The following is an 18,735-nucleotide window of genomic DNA, read 5'->3' on the forward strand; positions in this document are numbered from 1 at the left end:
TAACTAAAAATAGGTAAAACAAAAAACGGAAGATAAAAAGCGAAACCGGAGACGAAAGGAAAACAAACGAAGCAGAAAAGACGAAAAAGCGGAGCATCAAAAAGAGAAAAAGCGAAACAGACGAAGACGAAAAACGAAACGGAAAGAAGCTAAAAAGAATTAGAAAAAGGCGATAACTAGCAACGAGAAAAAGGAAAAAAAGAAGTGATAAGACGAAAAACAGGAAAGAAGATATAGTTTGTTATTTTCTAAAACATGAAAACATGATGTTGCGGCACAAAGCCGCAATATGACCGCGTTGACCTTCACATCTAGCAGAACAACAATCAGTGTACTCGGTCGAAGATGAGACAAAGCGCTATTGTTGTTCTGGCTAGATATAGTAACAATATGCAATTATAGAACGATGTATAAATAGGAGAATAAACTTGAGTCTGGAGTTCAGTCCGTTCGCAGCCACCGCCGCTGGCGGTGGTGTGCAAATCGCAACACGTGTTTATATATTGCATAATAATATCACAGTCCCGTTGGTAACCGGCCCCCCTTACGACGATCACGGAACACATGAGAAAAAACAATTGAAAATAAGAAAAAATGGGACACGAAACGAAGAAAACCGAAAAAATGAAATAGAAAACACGAGACGAAAAAAACGAAAAAAGAGAAAAAACGGAAGGAAGAAGAAAAATGGGAGCATAGGACAAGAAATAGGTACAGACTAGAGACTAGAGATGAGAACAGAACGAGAATAATACGGAATATCCAGTTTTAGGTTAAATTTCAAGTCAAATTTAGCAAAATTGAAATTCCTGAGACAAGAATTTTTTCTATGGTGAATTGAGACCCCTCTCCTCTTTAGAAGGGGAATTATGACTCCTCTCCCTTTTAAGAGGGGGGGCTTTTATAGAAATGAAATACAAATTTCCTCATAACTCGAGAACTAATCAAGTAAATGGAACCCAATTTGGCATGTTAAGGTTTTTGGAGGCGAAAATTTTTTCTATGGTGAATTAGGACCCCTCCTAACTTTAGGAGGAGGGCTCCTTCACAAATGAAATACAAATTTCCTCATAACTCGAGAACTAATCAATCAAATGGAACCATATTTGGCATGTGGAGGTTTTTGCGGGCAATTTTTTTTCTATGGTGAATTGAGACCCCTCCCCTCTTTAGGAGGGGAATGACCCCTCTCCCTTCAATAGTGGGGGTGGGGCTCCTAAACAAATGAAATACAAATTTCCTCATAACTCGAGAACTAATTAATCAAATAGTACCATATTTGGCATGTGGGTGTTTTTGGAGGCATGAATTTTTTCTGTGATGAATTAGGACCCCTCTCCCTTTTTAGGAGGGGGGAGCTCCCATACAAATTAAATACAAATTTCCTCATAATTCGAGAAATAATCAAGCCAATCCCAAGTAACAATTTGGGTTTTACTACACTCTTATGATGGCATTTAAGACCAAAATTGGTCATGAAAACCGCCATAAGAGTACAATAAAACTCACATTGTTGCTTGGGATGGAACCAAACTTGGCATGTGGGGGGTTTTGGAGGCATGAATTTTTTTAATGATGGTTTGAGACCCCTCACCCCTGTGGTAGGGGGATAAGGACTCTAATACAAATAGAACAGAAATTTTTGCGTAACTCAAAAACTAATCGAACTCGAGAAATTTTAGACTCGATCATAAAACATTAGTCAATAACAAGACCACCAGAAACTATCAATAGTAACATTAGATAATTCAGGGCGAGACGGATACAGGCCGCGAGTGTTGCCGGCGGGGGAGGGACAGCCCCAAATGAGAGGCAAAGTTAAAGGGGCCATCGTGCAGCTCAAGAGCCATAAATTAGTTGGGAAAGATGGCATCGGCACTTCACTTGCCTACACCGGCTAATTTTTAGAATTTGGGGTACGGATTCAGCTACCGGAGGAGTGGAAAGATGGGGTTATCTGCCCGATCTACAAAAAGGGGGTAAGCTGCACCGTGAGAACTATCGAGCGATCACCGTTCACAATGCCCCCTACAATGTGCTATCCCAAATCATTTTCCACCGACTTTCACCAATTGCGAACAAATTTGTGGAAACTTATCAAGCCGGCTTCGTCGAAGGACGGTCAACAACGGATCAAATATTTACACAGCGGTAGATCATCCAAAAAAGGGCGTCAATGCAGAGCTCCCACGCACCATTTGTTCGTTGACTTCAAAGCCGCATATGATACCATTGACCAAAAAGAGCTATGCAAAACCATGGACGAGAACAGCTTCCCTAGGAAGCTCATCAACCTGATTCCATCTACGATGGATGGTAGACAGTGCTGTGTTCGGATTTCAAGTGGATTGTCACCTTCATCCGAATCACACAGAGGGCTTCCTCAGCGTCTCTCATGCTTGCTGTTCAACATAGCGTTAGAAGGTGTTATATATGTCGGTGGCTAAACAGTGCACAGACTAAAACGCGAATTAGAAAAGTCGGCGGAACCGAGGCCAACCGACCCCGCTTGGGTAGTAATAGAACGATCGACGGCGTTGAGTTTGAGGTAGTCGATGAATTTGTCAACCTTGGCTCACTGGTAACGGCGGACGATGACACCAGCCGTGAGATTCAGAGGCATATTATCAGCGGCAGTCGTGCTTACTATGGGTTTCATAATCAATTGCGGTCGAACAGACTCAGCCCCAATACAAAGTGTACCCTGTACAAGACGCCTATCAGATCGGTTGTTCTCTACGGAATTGAAACGTTTGCTAAGAACGATCTTTGGTGGCGTACAGAAGAACGGATTGTGGAGACGGAGGATGAACCATGAACTCGCACAGCTCTATGACAAACCCAGGTGGATAAAGTTGGACAGATACAATGGGCAGGGCATGTTGCAAGAATGTCGACCAACTAGCCTGCAAGGATGGCGCTCGCTTCAAATCCGATAGGAACAAGACGAACGGGGCGCAGCGAGCAAGAAAGTTAGATCAGCTGGACTGAGATCTGGCGGAAAGTACACGGTGTCTGAGGAATTAGAGAGCGGCAGCCCATAACCCAGTAAATTGTAGAAACCTTGTTCATTAGGTTATGGTTTAGGATGGCAAGCCAACCAAGTGAGTATAAACTAAGCGCAGCGTTTAAAATTATAAATTTAAAGCGCTCCATATAATTGTGAACAATGTTTTGTTCCCTAGCTGTCAGCACTACATTTCTTCAGATCAACATGAGGTTTTTTCCAAAACGTTCAGTCTCGATCTGCCTGCGCAACATGGAAGTGGAGGAGAGCAAGTTGGCGCAGTATACACGGACTTAAAAGCAGCGTTTGATCGGGTGGATCACGGTATCCTCCTTGCATGACTGTTTAGCCGAAAATCCACAATACAATATACCTCCGTCGATCTCAATAACATACTTTTCGAACAAAGCGAAACGAACAAATAGCAAGGTACTATTCCGCCAAACAGAAGTAATTAAGGTATGTGCTTCAAGGATTGCAGTAGTAATCAAAATGACGAAAGACAAAGTTATCGAAAGCTTATCGTATTGTACCTTTATATTGCAAACAACAGTAGTTTGTGTTGAAAGACGGAATAATCCATTAATTACCAACGATATCAGAGTCAACGATCGTTCTTGACCAGTTTCAAACGCCTGGCTAGTCAAGTCAGGGTGCCTCGAAACTAATTGTGCGAGGCAATACAATGTACAGGTGCTGGAAAAAATCAAATCTTAGCAGAAATAGTCAAACAGGTCAATTAGACCATAAAACAATGCCAACGGAAAGAATCGATCGGGCAAAAGGACAACCTAAAAAACCAGGACTGAAGTTCAAGAAACTGCCACGACAAATGGAAGATATTTGAGGCTGTCATATTTTGAGATACAAACGGAACAAAAGGGCACCCATGGGAAACTCTTTGTTGCCTTTTCCTGTGTGAATGTTTCTTAGCATTTCATTTCAACTCCCAGATTTCGCAGATGACTGGTGCTATAGCCAGCAATTACGTCATCTATACGCAATAGCAAGAGTACCAGATGGGTTTTATGTGGACTCATACTGATACGGATCAGATTTTTACAAGGGTGTGATCAGACAGGCGGAAAGAATCTTCTCTGGGCGTACAATCAATGGCAATTAGATGGAACAACTCTCCAAGAAAGTTCCCTTTCTTTATGAATTATTCTTGCTGTACCTGTTCAAGCGCGGACAAGCTTCTTTCTTGATCTAAGCATTGGAACGGATTTCGGAGGAGCTTATCCAGGAACTGGAATCGACCACGTAGTCTCTGAGAGACTTGAAATGACCATGAATTGCGTTTTTTGTTTTTGGATATGCAATAGTAATAAAATATCGTTGCTGCCGTATATTGAAATGTTCCTGCAGCGAACGAGCACAGTCGATGGTGCGTTTAAAAAGATCAACACGTTTCAAAAGAATTTAAAACATTTGAAACCATCTAAAAAAGCTAAATCACAGTCCCCCAAGCAACACCGAATTAACTCCGGGACTATGTGACATATGGCCACGATCTGTGGGACTTGTGAGATTGTAAAAAGATTTTCGAGAAAGATTTCAAACACGGCGGAAAAATAAACTAAATAAAGAAAAATAACAAATAAAGAGGTTGATAAAAGAAAAAATAATGAAGAGACCGTATAGGAAATGCAACATTAACATCATGATGTTTGAAACGATTCAAAGCAACCTTTCCTACTATAAATCCGAAGCGATGAAAGGGAAATCACTCACCTGATCACGCTGTTTAATGTGCTTTAAATACGACCCGCGGCATGAAAGGAACCATTCGCTCGTGCTTCAAACGAAGCACGGAGATTGTTTCCGACTGGACGACGGTAACTCGAATTGCCTGTAACACAATAATTGGTGCAATAATGCAAATGAAACAATACCAGTGATCGTCATGGAGAATTGCGAATTGCTTCAATGACCCTGATGGATACCAGTTTCGATTTGAAGTGAAATGAAGTAACTTCCGATAAATGCAAAGCTTCATCGTTGTGTGAAGATTTCCAATTGAAGGTAAAGTTTTATTTTATTTGTAAACATCATCAGAGCGGTTTTCATAGTATAACATACAATACACATACGACAGTAACTGCATATAACAGTACAATTACAAATGTATCATCTTCGAGACAGTCCTCGTTGAAAGTTATTAGCCGCCAAGTTAAAGTTGAACCATTTGTAGACTTCGTTGAACCGGATTGCCATAAATCGAATTTGGTCGGAGTTCTAAGGTGTCGTTCGAAAGCATCCATGTTCAGTTGGCTCAGAATGACGGGGCAGTCAATATCTCCTAAAATCATTCTAGCCGGAGACGTCTTCTTTCATGAGTCTCGAAATTAAGCAAGCGGCAACGTTCTTCCAACGGCGGTAGGTTTTTGGGATTACACCATGGAACACTGCATAAAGCATACCGTAAAATTTTTTTCTGTACTGCTTCAATTCTGGCGATCCAAACCAGATCATAGATCCGAACTCCAAAATAGTCCTAGATTTTTATTTGCATAAAAAGACCGACAGTCAGGTGTCAGGAGAGCTCACTGCTCATTTACCAGAAGGGAAAAGAGCAGTAATTCAAGGTTGCTCTCCTGTGGTAGGTCAGAGATGTTGCAGTTTGCAGAACGAATCGGAAAACTCAAATTCCCTTTCTCACTCAGCCTACAGAGCGAAACGGTGCGAAAACTCGCAGCTTCTCCAATGTTTCAAGGAGAATACCGTGATCCACACGTTCAAACGCTGCTTTCAAGTCCGTATACGCATGTTCATGTTGCGCAGGCAGAACGAGACGAAATCAACGAGATTCGTAGAGACTGATCGTTTTGGGGAAAAAACATGCAGGTCTGAAGAAAGATAGTGTCGATCGCTAACGAACAAAGCGTTGTTCACGATTTTCCTTTTACGCCGAAATTGCGTCGATGCTCAGAGAACAATCGGCCACTAGGAGTTTTACACAGAGGTCCTCAAGTGTTTCGTAAATCGGGACGACTTGGAGCAGCAACTCAGCTTATTAGAGATGGTGATTAACACATCATCACATCGCCACGACATTTTCTAGATTTTCTAACATTTTACAGCACGACTTGTAGTTTGTTGTAATGAGCCAATCGGAACGACGTACTTTCTTCTATTTTCTACATTCCGACAGATACCTAATTTCAAGTTTGTAAGTTCAACTTCTAACATAATTTCAAATCTAATTTCAAGTCTACTTTCAATTTCAATTCAAAACCAATTCATTTCCATTTTTAAGTTAAATGATTGCGGAAATTTTCAAAGAGAAGGCGGTAAATTGTTATGTCACACGAAATTTTTTTTAAATATTTTTTTTTTGTCAAATTCTAGTCTTGTTCCTTTGTTTACCCAATTTAAACAATTTTATCTCACTAGCCGACAAACTTCGTATTGCCTCAAATTAAACTGTGTTGTACTTAAATCATAAATGAATCTCGGATGAATTTTATCACAATCTCGAGTTTTGCAAGTTTCTGAGGAGTTCATGGGTGTTTTAATATACACATTTTCCTCACAGTAAAGTGGAAAACAACTCCCCCCATTGCTTAGTCTGATAAAATAAAGCAGATAGCATTTAAATATTCGCCATCATTGCAAAGCATTTCGCAGAATACCATTTCGCGAAAAACCTTACGCGGGATGTACCATTTCACGGAGAATCTTTTCGTAGAAAGTGCCATTTCGCAGGAACTGAAGGAAAGTAATAGAGGTCAGTAGATCTAGGAAAAAAAAATAAACGTAGATAGAGGTGATCTCAACGGGGCCCTTTTTTGGATGATCTACTGCTGTGTAAATATTTGATCCGTTGTTGACCGTCCTTCGACGAAGTCGGCTTGATAAGTTTCCACAATGGCACCTCTTCTCCATTTGTTGCACCGTCGAAATTGCTTTGACTGCCGCTATGGATCTCCGCAAGGGCGCCATTCAGGTGTTCATCGAAATGCTGCTTCCACTTTTTTTGGTCACCTCAGGATCATCCGTCCAAATATTGTCATTCTAATCCCGACACATTTCGGCGGGCGGCACAAAGCCTTTGCGGGATCCGTTCAGTTTCTGGTAGAACTTTCGTGTTTCCTGAGAACGATGAAGTCGCTCCAACTCCGTATACTCCTGATTCCGTGCCTCACGATCAATGGAGCTCTCCGCTACACTGCTAATGGCTGTTTTCATGGTGTTCCAACAGTCCTCGAGTGGGGCTTCGTCCAGCTCCAGTCCTCTTCCGGTAGCGCAGCTTCGAGTGAATGCGCGTAGTTTACGGTGACATCTGGTTGCTTCAACCAAGCGAGATTCTACCGAGGTTGCCGTCGCTACCGAATGTTGTTCACAACGGAGAGTTTCTGGCGCATATTAACCATCATTAGGCGGTGATCCGAGTCAACCATTTGCGCTTCGATAGGACCATTGCAACCGAACTGTATCGGGATAAGAATGGTGACCAAAAAGTGGAAACAGCATTTTGATGAATTTGATTGAACCTGATTTGACCCTGATTGACGCCCAGGCGGAGAACCATGGCGGCGGGAAAAGCAATTTTGACGGTGTGACAAACGGAGAAGAGGTGCCTGCCCTGGATATGACGTCGATAATGTATGATAAGTGCCGACCGTCGATCAAAACGTGGTCGATCTGTGATTCTGCCTGATTTGGTGACCTGCAGGTTTGCCTGTGTAGGAGTCTATGCTGGAAGGAGAGTCGATAAGTTTTAGGCCCATTTCATTGGTCAACGGATGTGCACTGAACCCTCCAATGACCGGTTTGTGTTCCTCCTCCTAACCGACTTAAGGATTCAGATCCCCGATGACGATGTTTATATCAAGTTTTGGGATGCGGTCGTATTCACGCTCCAACTGCGCGTAGAATTCCTCCTTGTCGCTATTGATATTTCTGAGGTGAAGGTCTTGCAGCATACCTCATGCAGCGCTATGACGTCGAACTGGCGACTCTTCAACACGAGATCAGCAGTTCCACGTCCCGAGTTTTCAATCCATAAACCTCTTTCGTCGCATGGGTCTATTCCGATTGTTCCAGTCCGAATTTCTTTGTTCCTCGTTCATTGCTTAAAATTTTTTCGTGGTGGCAGCTTGCAAGGCCAGCAGCACCAACCCCTGTCTCGCCGGAGGACCAACGAAGTTCAAAAGAGCTGTCCTTCCCGGTCAGCATTCGACTTTGGCTTCCACCGGAGTTGGTTACAGTTTATAAAATACACACAAACTTAAGTAAAAGCAAAATGGCTTCCAACGAAAAGTAGAATTTTGGAACCTCATTTTTTTGTAAAAGTAAATATACGAACGTTTATTACGCCAATAATGTTCTAAAATATACACAAATTTTAAGAGTACATTTAAAAGTACACTGTTAGAAATATCGTGGACTATTATGTACCACTTAATCTAATACGATAAATTGATCCATCATTTCAAAAGCGAATGCGTATATTTTGTTGCATTCCGGGCTTTCAATCAGACCTGAAACCTATCAATTATGGCATTAATATTTTCCACCGTAGCATTCAATCCCAACATAAACAGCAGCTTTTGCAGTGAATTGTTTGCTCACGCCGCCCGATTGCCGTGCCTCTACAATTATAGCGACGATAGAATCTTCTAACACATATTACAAATCAATATTTTATGAAATTCATTCATCCATAAACACACCCCCGCCACCGGTCGGTCGGTCGGTCGGTACGGTGGTGGAGTTTCGCCGTAAATCGAAAATTCTGTTGTGTGCCCACACTTAGCACTATAGAACGTTATCGGCACATTTTCCGCGCCGCCAATTATTCGCGGAACTTCCTACTTCCTATTCTCCGCGCGCGCGGCACATGTTTCCGTCGACCTTTCCCTTCTCCTCTCCAGGACCAAGGAAAAGCGTCGACGGACGGCGCGCGGTTCGCTTGGAACCTACACGGAACGGGATAGCATAATAAAGAGGATAAAAAGGGAGCCAACTTACCCTTTTGGAAAATGTTGCCCTGCACTGCCGTGTGTATGTGTGTTGGTTGGTACGCGAATCCCTGCTCCCGGTCTGGATGCTTTCTCTCTCTCTCTCGGTCGGTGTGTATAGTTTTGATACAAGCAGCTTCTGCTGTTGCCGTCACTGTGCAAATACGGTTGACTGGCTTTTGCTTGCTGACACTCTCGGGCAGCAACAGAACCGCCGTCGCCTCCTCTTCACTACCACACCACCACCACCACCACTAACAACAACAACCCTCCTGTTGCGCACGGACACCGCCGTTCCGGACTTGACTGCTCGCTGTTGCTGTTGCCGCTGCTACTGCTGCTATTGTTACTTCTACTGCTGCTTCCTGTCGGGGTACCGAACTTGCTGTATTCTTTCTTCGCTGTATTACCACCACCGCGCCTCCACTCCTTCTTCTCAGCACAGGAGAAAGTTGGCCACACGGCGCAAAAAAGGCGCTCCCCACACACACAGTTCGTGTATCGCCGTTTCTACTAAACTATGATGAATGGAGTTTTTGTTCGGGGGTGTCGTCTTTGAAAGCGATTTTCTCTAGATTTTCCACACTGATGCAGCCACCGACAATAATAATAATAATGACAACAACAACAACAACACCACCACCAACAACAACAACCACAGCAACACTTAGGACTGACTGAAGAACACTTTTTCCTTTGGGCTGCTTTTGCCGGTCGGTCGGATGGTTGGTTGGTCGGTTGGTCGCTTTCGAAAGGAAGCTTTCAATCACTGGCTGCACATGCACAAACCCACACTCACACGTACACCGGGGTACACTTTCCTCCGCCGATTCTGGAACCCTTGCAACTGGAGGAAGTGGAGCGAGCGAACGAGCGAGGGTGCGTTCACTCACTCGGTTGAACTTTTTCCTTTCTACTTACAATATTATTTTGCCATTTTTCATCATCGCATATCGTTTTCCACGGTGCAGTTTATGGTTCTAGCACTAGTTCTGTTTCTCCTCGACTTCAACTCGAGACCACCATGGCTGGCTATATTTACTTATTCTGCCGTATATCGCCGCGCGCGCTGGAAAATTTTTGCTTTCAGGCTCTCCTGGTCATTCTCCGAGTTGGGAAAATTCTGCTGCACTCCGTGCTTTGCTTTGGCTGCTAGAAAAGAGAGAGACCCAAGAGGATGGGGACGATAAGAAGGGCAAAGAAAAAGTTGACATCAATCAATTAATTGGATTTTCCACCAACTCTTTGCTCCCGGATGGATGGAGAGATTGTGCCACCCTGGTAGGAGGAAAACCAAGGAAGGGGGAGTAGATTCCATCCAAACACACGGTTTGCACGGAACGTACACTACACGGGTCACTGACCGGTTGTTGGAAATTTTCATTTGATTACCAAAGTGTGAGCGGAATGCATTGCTGCTGCTGCAGCAGCAGCAGTCAGAGTTTGTGCCCCCGTTATGGTGTTTTTTTTTAACTGAGCCCCCCGCACACCCCCGCAGCATCGATTCGTCATGGTAAAATGCAAAATATGTTGACGATAGATTGCCGGGTGTGTGTGTGCGCGCTGTAATTGGTAATGGCTGGACGATTTTTTTGCAATTACATACCCCAGATTGAGAGATGAGCCACACACCGAAGTGAGGGAGGCTGCATCCATAAGTCACGGGGGAGAGTGTGGAGTTTGGAGAAGGCGTCAAGGGGCTTCTCTTCGTTTTCGGTTACGAAAGATTGACTTGAAAAAGTTGGCTCTTTTTTTTTGTTTTTAAGTCCGGCACGTACACAGCGCACTGGGCCTTGGGGTCAATTGGACAAATGACTGATGAGATTACAAGATAATGAGGCAAATCAAATGTAATTTGTTTGATGGTGTTACGCGGCTAGCGATTTAGTTTTTTTTACTTTGAATTTGCACAAACTAACGTAAGTCCACCACCGTGGAAAATTTCGCCAAAATATTTTTTTTTCTGAATTCATTACACATTAACGGAGCGAAAAGCCCACATTGGCTGCGAATACAAATCTACCAGAGCAGACAGGATCGAATTTTTGAAGTGATTCGTATTGAGAGTAGATTGAGATGGCAACTTGAATTCATTTTAAATTTTAGCTTACAAAGAAATTACTCTCAGTAAGATGGGTAACTTATTTGCTCATTATTTGTTCTAAGCCTTGCTCTTCTCTTAAAATACTATTGAATTCAAAAATTTTATTATTTCGATTTGTAAAAAGGTAGGTACCAAAAGGTATTTGTAGCTGACAAAACACTATTAGTGGAAGTTGTTGTCATTGTCAGTGCATACCTCTTCTACCAGTAAAATTCATAACTTGATTAACAGTTGTAGACCGAAATCCGAAAGGTTCTATGGTTCTTTCACCGAAGATTCTTTGCCAGCGAAGAGTTATTGCCACTGCCAACTGAGCAAATATTGTGCTGCAGTTTCGTCTTCGAATCCATAGAGTTGGCAAGTTTCGTTGTCCAACTGACCAAATATTCTAAGATGGTGTTTGCTCGGATAATATTCGGTACATAGTCTTATTATTATACATGTCCTAATTTTGTTTAGATTAAATTGATTGACTTCGAGGTCGACACTTGTCTAACAAGTCAAATACCGTCGGTTTAAATCTCGATTGGGAAATGCTGAAAGAGTCAATAGGATCGTTCAACTAGTCCCGTAATTGTCCTGTACTCCAACAGCTGACTGCGAAGTTTGTCGAATAAAGACAGAAGGTCAAATTTCGAAAGCGGAAGGCTATGGTTATGGTTGTATAAAGCGCTTGGACTATCGTAGTCCTGCATTCCTGGATTTCCAGAGGTTCTGACGCGATCAAGTCGGTGAATGATCCCTGCCTAGCTGAAGTATTGACATTTTGTTCTCTTGCACTCCACAACGGCCTCCAAGCCACTAAAGATTTATTTGATTCTTGTTCGCCAGTAGTCAGTGAGAGGATGTACTCCTAAATTTGCCTCTATTCTGCATACCGATCGCACTCGTTCTAATCAAAAATTTTACACCGACCAGAATCAAACCGTGTTCTATTACACACGCTGATCGGAATTCAGAATATGGTTCCTGATCGGGATCTAGAATCGAGTTCAAGGCTACTACAAATAAAGGTTACATTAAGCGCTGCTTGACTGACAGAAAAAATACATATGTTGGTATACCTATGTATTATGTAAGACACGTCGAGCAACTCAACTCGACTCAGTCACTGTCGACTGTCGATTGCGGGTAGAACGGGTAACAGCGACTCACTCATCATTAGCTGACAGCTGAGTTACCAGCTTTTTAGAGGTTGACATTTTGCCCCACCTGAATAGAAAACAACAGCACTCTGACGGATGTTTGGGCGTTCGTGGTCTCAAGCTTCCCGTCCGGTTTCCAATATATTGAAAGGCTTTTCTTTGTTTCCATTCAATCTTTGTTGCATAATGTAAGCTTGCTCAGATAACATTTTTTAAGAACCCGTAAGATCTCCATCACCCGCAGATCCTTGATCTCCATCACTTACTTTTATGTGATGTGCAATTTTAGTCCTATGTTTATCCGCCTCCAATTGTATTTCCTAATGGAAGGGGCAAAAGATGCAAGATTGTGTCTAAGGCTTTCAACGGTGAGCTCCTTCGGTAATTAGATTACACACCAGCCTGACGGAGCTGATGTTAGCTAAAGTCTTGCGTCTAGAATGCCTGGTAGGTTTTGTTAGGGTATGAAAAAGGGAAGGCAACTAGGAAAAAGCACCCAACATTGCTCTAGCCATCCCAAGCCATTACCTAGCGCCTTCACGTGACCATACCTGGAAATACTTCAGTTTGTATAATTAAGTAGCCAAGCTAGGAGGTGCGGGGTCGTGCGTTCCCAACCTCACAAATGTAGTTTTAGACAACCATTAAACCACACGACTTTATTTTCAAGTATTACATGATTTAAACTAATATTTTTGGCAAACTGACCTATTTTCAGAGAACGAAATAAGACGCTATATCTTTGGCCAAATGCAGCCTGGTTTCTGGTCTAAATGCCATTATTTCATCCCCGGGGGTCCGGAGTATCACTTAAGCTTTATTAGCAAAAATACTCCCAAGGTCTGTAAATAATTCATTATCTATGTATAGGGAAGCGTTTGGTACGGGAGGTCCACGCTTTCTTCCTTGGCCTTGATTTCAAGGAGTTTAATGGAATTAGGTATTTTTTCTGATTCCACTTGATTCCTTGCAATTCTCTCTGCGGTACATGCTGCGCAGTTGGCCTGGCCGTTGACAAGAAAAATGATTGATTCAAGTAATCGTCAGTTTCCATGGTGCCTTCAAGAATTGGCTGCGTCAGTGTGAGTTATCCGTATTTCGTTACAACTTGTAACCTTCATCACTGTGGCAATTTTATGGATTTTATGCCATGTGGCAGCAGAATTCCTCCAAAAAAATTTCTCGATTATTTGTGAATTCCATCAAGATACTCGATTTATTATTCTTCGGTAAAACTTTGTTTCACAGACGGTTTAGATTTTTGCTGTCTATTCTGCGAGGCGAGCTACGTGAAAAGCCACATTGCACTGCGCAGCCACTCGCATTTAGTTCGATGTTCCGCGATTCACCACATGCCACATGCCGCATCCCTGACAATTCCAGGTTTTTACACGTAGGTGCCACCCTGAGAGAATATATGTTGTAGGTCCCGTAACCGTTACTCGCACAGTTGAGCTTCTGGTTTGTAAACTGAGGACGATTTCGACAGTAAAACTCGATAGATAAGAGTCAGTAAGATCCGTTGCACTGGCCCCGTAATTTTCCTGTACTCTAATAGCCGACTGCGAAGTCTGTCGATAAAGAAGGGTAATGTCTAAAGATGGTTTAAGCCCGAGGCTTTGCTTTTTGCTTCACTTTACAAGCACGGACAATATAATATACACCAAGCAATTTCACTACTAATGAAATGATAGATTTGTACATTCATATCGGGTTTCAAGATTACTATTCGATTATGGATACTACAAGTAAAATCTACTCTTAATAAACTCCACAAACAATCCTAGGATACACCTACTGGTATTTCCCTTAGGAAGAATGTGGAAAGGAGTAGGACTCGTTGCTCTGAATGTAAAAAGTATGAGAGTCTGTGCTAGGGACACGGACGCGTTGAAGTAGAACTACGAATGTAAATGCAAATAGTCCCGGCATAGTGGTCAGCATTCACGCCTCTTACGCCGAGGATCCGGGTTCAAATCCCAACCCCACAGAAATCACGAATGACATAAGCTGTTAAAGTGGCTATAATCTAACAAAAAAAAAAAGATAATGTGTGGAAGTTCACAAATGTTTACTAATTTTATGATTTACTGTATTGCTAACAAATGCCATGAAATATCATTTTTATCAATCTGCACTTTAGTTGTAACAACTGCTTGTTTCCAAAGTTTCCAGTTTCACTACTCAAACCATTACAAACTGTACTGCCGGTGGAAGCATAACTGTTCCATGTTATATTTTGTGATTTTCGTTATTTTGATATCTAACGTTATAATTCGATATGCATTATTTGGTGCAAAATATGGTGTTAATACTAGAAAACATCGAAAAATATTTGAAGACAGTTGAAAAAGTGGACACATTTGTCTCACTGCATGTATCACTTCATATAAAATGTTTTCAAGTTATATACCAAATTAATGAAAGTTTCTAAAATTTTCTAAAATTTTCCAAAACGAAATAATTTTAGAAAAATCAGTTTTTCAACTTTGAGAGTGATTTTCTCATTTTCATTTCCAGGGGCAGTTTAGTTGAAAAATGATAATGGTTAACTGGCTTAAAGAACTTTCTCGAAACATATAATATCAATAAGTGGACGCACCATTTTTGGTTAAATAATAATTATAAAGAATTATTCTGTGTTATCATTTACAACATTGATTCACATTCGTCAATTTCTTCAAGAATAACTGAAACAGTATAGAATTTCAGTCAAATAAAGCCGGTTAAAAGACCAATAATTAACTAATGTTCTCTGTAGCTTAGAAGAAGATTTCTAAGCACTTTGCTTTTTGGTTATTTTAATGATGTATGACAAAGTGGGGAAGGCAAATGAGGAGCGTCCAATACAGCTCTAGCCATCCCAAGCCCCTACCTAGCGCCTGCTCGTGGTCATACCTGGTAATGCTCTATTGAGTAGCCAAGCTAGGATGTGCGATGCTAGGTGGATCCCGGCTGCCCGATCTCAAAACCGCGGTTTTGGATAGACGGCGGAGCCACACGGCCTTGCTAATAGGCAAGCTTAATATAAGTTATTTTAATTAGTTTTTTTTTCGTTTTAGCTTATGAAGCATCTCCTGCTATATAGTAAAAACTTTAGCCAAAACAAGTTTTAATACTGCACATGGATACCAGGGTGATAAAAATTAATCATTAGAAGCACTTATTGAACCTCAAAGAATGCTACTCTATTCCATACGAAGGACTGCTGGTGAGATTGTTCTATTTTTGACCATATATACTATATTTCATCTTAATATCATATTATTAATAGTATTAGGTCATTGCAAATCATTTTCAAAGCTTTTGTCACCCCCCTTGGAAATTGGCTTGAAAAATCGAGGGGCAAAAAAATAATTTATAGAATATGAGTCAAATTTTTTTTTATTAAATCAACTGTCTGTGGGCTCCACAGTTTGAAAAACTCGAAAAATGAGTGTACGAGTTGAGTTAACGCTTCCAGCACGAAACAGAAATGGAAATTCGAACAATGGAATTTCCGAAAATCGTCCAGAAAAATTTTCCTTCTTTTTTGGCTTTTTTTCGTAGATTTTTGCATAGAAAATAATAACGTATATATTATAAGCAACAACAGATTCGGTTTTCACGTTTAAACTTTAAATAAAAATGCTTAAAACCCATGTTTTTTTTCGCTCGATTAAAAAATTCAGGTTTTTTCGCCCCCCCCCTTCAGTGTCCGAACACCGGAAGGACAGAAACTTTTTAAAATATTTGTAAAGGCCTTATTGGTGGATGGTGGATTGCCAACCTGAATCCTTAAGGTCTGAAGCAAATATGGCACTTCTCAATTCAAAACAAACAAATCATCACGTGGGTTAAAGTTGGTACAGCGAAATTGATTATTAGATGGAAGGATCCTAATGCTGGAAGGCGACTCTTATATCCCCGGAATGCGCACAAGTGCCTCTGCTTGTGGGTCCGCCCAATCCCTTTTGGCCCTTCTGTAACAACATTAGTGTGAAATTCATTTGATAATCAAATTTGGATCAACTATAATTCTACCTACATACATTGGCAAGTCCTTGAAATGATGGTGGCTTTGCCCTACTAATACTACTATTTTTATGATGTATGATAAAGTATGTACAGAATTGCAAGCAGCGAGCTGATGCAGTTCTTTGAGTGATTCTTCACTTTGAGAATTGCTGCGCCACATCCCATGCATAAATGTTTCTCGTTTGCATACCAGGTTTCAGTTTCGAGTATGATATTACAATTATCGATATAGTCGGTTCGTTGCTCTTTTCTACGAACTTATATTACGTGCAGGACATCAATGTGGTCTAGCTTCAATGTCTAAATGTAAAACTTGATTGAAGAGAAGGGGTAGTTTTGCACTTTCACAAAAATTGTTTACTTTCAGGACATCAACTTGGTCTAGGTTCAATCGAAACAAATAATTCTTTACCTATTGGACGGTATGACTTGCCACTTTTTTCTAATGCTGTGTTAGTTCAATTCGCAAGTATATAAACTTGTTGTCGCGGACTTGAGAAGCTAAATCATGCTTACATATGATTGGTCCATTCGTTAATTCTTGACAGTGATTGATATTTATGGTTATTTTAATAGTGACTGGACAAATACCTTTGCTATACAGTGGGATTTCGAATTTGGCATGGTTCAATTTTGGCAAGTCTCAATTTTGGCAACATAAAATATTTCACTTCCAAAAATATGCTTAAAGATTAGTCAGTTTTCGCATACGTGCTTTAAATGACGAAAAAATAAAGTCCTTAGCGTGTCCATGAAAACAAAATTTCGGTTATAGAATGTTTCGAACAACAATCTTTTTATTGCCGTAGGACTACGTCTTACCGCAGGTCGCCAAAAACTTACTTGGGCTGGATGGATAGCTCTTGGCGGACTTTTTAACCATAGGGTTGCAATCATTGATTAATAACATTTAGTCAATTTCTAACACATTTACATTAAAAATTTTCATATCAAAAAAGGGTCTCGATTTTGGCAACATAGGCGACGCGCATTTGTTGCCAAATTCGAAATCCTACTGTATCAATGTATGAAAAAATTCTGATCGATTGCAGCAAATATCTCAAAAATCCATTGAAAAATTACTAAGTTATAAGCGTGCAAAACGTAACCACTTTTCGTTACATGTTCATTTTTCGTACTTCTAAAATGTACCCCAATATAAAATAAATATGTAGTTCGACGTTAACATACTGCGTTTAGAAATTCTTTGTGCTGCCTCCCATAAATTGGATGGCATTCATATGGATTGGTCGCTAAAGCTTCTATGCTTCATTTTGCAAGCAGAAACTTCTTCATAAACCTTTCGTTTCGGTGAAACTCAGCTGCTCGAATCTACAAAAAAAATCTTTTTATGGAAAAAAAATCGAAGTAGCAAATAACTGGTGATATATGAAATTGACGTCCCTGTTTGTGAAGTAGTGCAGGAGTCATCCACGCGTGAACTGAGTCAAAGCACTAGCTCTGTGAATTGAGTGAGTAAGCTAGAGTAAATTTCCACAGCAGAACGGAACGTAAAAGAGCTGAAGACCCAATGATAGCTGGGTCATTCAGAGGTGCTAGTTCTTTAAATTTATGTGAAATTGGCGTTTAAAAAGCTAACAAAATACAATTTTGCCATTGCCATTGCTATTGAAAAACAAGCTTTGTTGTGAATTGGTTAGAAGCCATCAAGATCTATTCCGTTATCGAAGCTTGACCTTCTGTTTTTATACGACAGACTTCGCAGCCAGCTGTTAGAATGCAGGACAATTGCCGGGCCAGTTGCTACGATCCTATTGACTCTAACGGCCTCTCCCAGTCGAGATTCGAACATACGACGGCTGGCTTATTAGGCCAGCGTCATACCTCGAAGCCAACTGGGAGCCAGCTTGGAACCTTATACTTAGTCAACAAATAGAAAATAAGTTAAGTAGCTTTGATGACGTTTGCCAACAAAAAAAAACCATTTCATTCCATTGACAATGGTCTGCACCTGATAACAATAATTGTGGCGGTGCGACCCTTCAATAGACCTAAGAGTATTTTATTAAAATAAGTCTAAAGTTATGTAACTTATATAATTTAAGTGCTAAATATATAAGTTAACATATAGAAACCTCTACTGCGGTGTAAACTAAAAAAAACTAGAAATGCAAACTGGAAATGCTAAACAAATAGGTATTAGGAATACAATATTACTTTTTTAAACTTCGAGCTATTTATGACCAATTTAAAAGTCTCAGGACTTTCACATGATGAATTTAGCTATCGATTTTAAATAAATCAATAGCAATTTTTCTTCTTGTAAGAGAAAAAAACAATCAAAGCTCTCGATGGATTATTGCGTACAGAGAAAAAAAATCATCCCATTCTGGACAGTTCGCAAACCGGACGCAATTCGCAATCGGTCGTCGGTCCCATACCGGGAGAAGGAAAAAACAGCATAGGAAAATCAATAAACAAGTCCCCTCTCTTCGCCACCGGCACCGCCTTTGTATGTGCGCTTTGCCAGTCAGT

At 41.0% G+C, this 18,735-nt stretch overlaps 1 protein-coding gene across 2 annotated transcripts in view; it reads right to left on the reverse strand.

Annotated features, from left to right (window-relative positions):
* LOC128743265 (rho GTPase-activating protein 190) overlaps positions 1 to 18,735 on the reverse strand; it is an 88,034-nt gene that overhangs the window by 68,459 nt on the left and 840 nt on the right. For both annotated transcript variants that reach the window (XM_053839924.1, XM_053839848.1), the window contains exon 2: positions 8,984 to 10,125. The gene's annotated coding sequence lies outside the window, so the exon portion shown is untranslated. The remainder of the gene's footprint in view (positions 1 to 8,983; positions 10,126 to 18,735) is intronic.

This window comes from Sabethes cyaneus, chromosome 1, assembly GCF_943734655.1.
Source record: "Sabethes cyaneus chromosome 1, idSabCyanKW18_F2, whole genome shotgun sequence".
NCBI classification, from domain to species: domain Eukaryota; kingdom Metazoa; phylum Arthropoda; class Insecta; order Diptera; family Culicidae; genus Sabethes; species Sabethes cyaneus.